At 29.5% G+C, this 1,632-nt stretch overlaps 1 pseudogene; it reads right to left on the reverse strand.

Annotated features, from left to right (window-relative positions):
• Positions 1 to 1,115: 1,115 nt before the first annotated feature.
• LOC112453163 lies at positions 1,116 to 1,234 on the reverse strand (annotated as a pseudogene).
• Between the last annotated feature and the right edge of the window lie 398 nt (positions 1,235 to 1,632).

Below are 1,632 nucleotides of genomic sequence, written 5' to 3' on the forward strand. Positions count from 1 at the left end.
ACTATGAACTTATTGCCCTTGGTGTAAAACTTATTTAGTAGAAAATTCATTGTTCGATCGTGCATGCACTCGTTACGAATATTAAAATTGTGAATTTGGATGTTGTCAAGTTCCATGAAGGTGAGACTTTGAATCTTGTTTATTATATAATAAATAAATATTTGACAATGAGTTCTATATGCAGCGATAAAGTAAGGTCGTATTAATAGGAAAATACAGGAGTGCATGTTGAGTTGCTTAATTGTAGAGGATAGATTTGGTGATTGCGAAACCGCAAGGCGTGATGGAATCCGTAATATGAGATATTCATGGTGACGATCGTTACTAGAGTATGAAGGTTATTGTACAAAGAGGGAAAATACTATGTTAATGTTAAGGGAAGGTTCATACGAACTTATAAATGTGTGCTGATGGTGATCGCATGCTCATGCTCGGCGCACACTGGCTGCGCTGGAAATATACGTGGGTTCGCAATTATTGCAAAATAAGCTTCTCCATTACATTTGTATTTCAGAGACATTAAATGAAGTTTTCTAATTGCGATACCAATGTATTTTGCACTTTAGCGATTTCTCGGGGTATCTCATATTAGGAGCACACTTTTTTGATTTTGCATAAAGCTCATTTTTTACATTCTTCTAATTTTCAAAAAAATTAATATTTAAATTAAATTTTACATTTCAGCATCTTAAAGCTTATTAAATTCCCTTCAAAATGACCTACTACATTTTTCAATTCTGCCCATATACTTCCGATAATCACACAAAATAGATGTGGTATCTCATAATAAAGGACTTTCCTCTACTTAAATTATTTTTTATCAGTTACTACTTTAAAAATTTATGTTATCTCGTGTTTAACACGTTGATTGTCATGTCCATTACCAATACATGACTGTGTATAATATCAAGTTAAATACAATAGCCGATAGAAAGGCAATAAAGCGATCTAACCAAATATTATTAATATTATAATCCAAACTTGAATTGAGCTTCGTATTTTTATTTATTATATTTTTCATTTTAATTAATTTTATATAATTGGTAATTTATAACTACAATATAAAATAAATAATTTTCAGACACATAAAATAAGTTAATTAAAAAAAAAAAAAATGCCAACAGTACGCGGTGTTCCCAAACGGTCACCCATTTAAGTACTAACCGCGCTCAACGTTGCTTGACTTAAGTGATCGGACGAGAACTTGTTTTTTAAACGTGATTTGACCGTTGACGAAAGCGTATTTCATGTAAAGAGATGATACACTTCTTCATCAATTTTTATGTTAATTATTATATTTTTTAAATATATAAATATTTATCGCAAAAGCGTGCGCTTTGTAGTATTTCTAGTAGAAAAAATAATCACGATCACTAATTATACGTGCGCAAAGTACTATCAAAAACTATATAAATAAATATATAAATATTGTCAATTACATTACATATATATATATATATATATATATATATATATATATATATATATAAAGATAGCCAATTACTACAATGTATAAATAACGCATTTTTCATTTTATGCATTATGTACCTACATAATCAATCTACGGAAAATCTTTCGTACATATAATGATAACGCTATGGCCGCACAGAGTTCACTTGACAGAAACTATCG

The sequence above is a fragment of the Temnothorax curvispinosus genome, unplaced genomic scaffold (genome assembly GCF_003070985.1).
Source record: "Temnothorax curvispinosus isolate PA1 unplaced genomic scaffold, ASM307098v1 QBEX01004092.1, whole genome shotgun sequence".
Lineage (NCBI taxonomy): Eukaryota > Metazoa > Arthropoda > Insecta > Hymenoptera > Formicidae > Temnothorax > Temnothorax curvispinosus.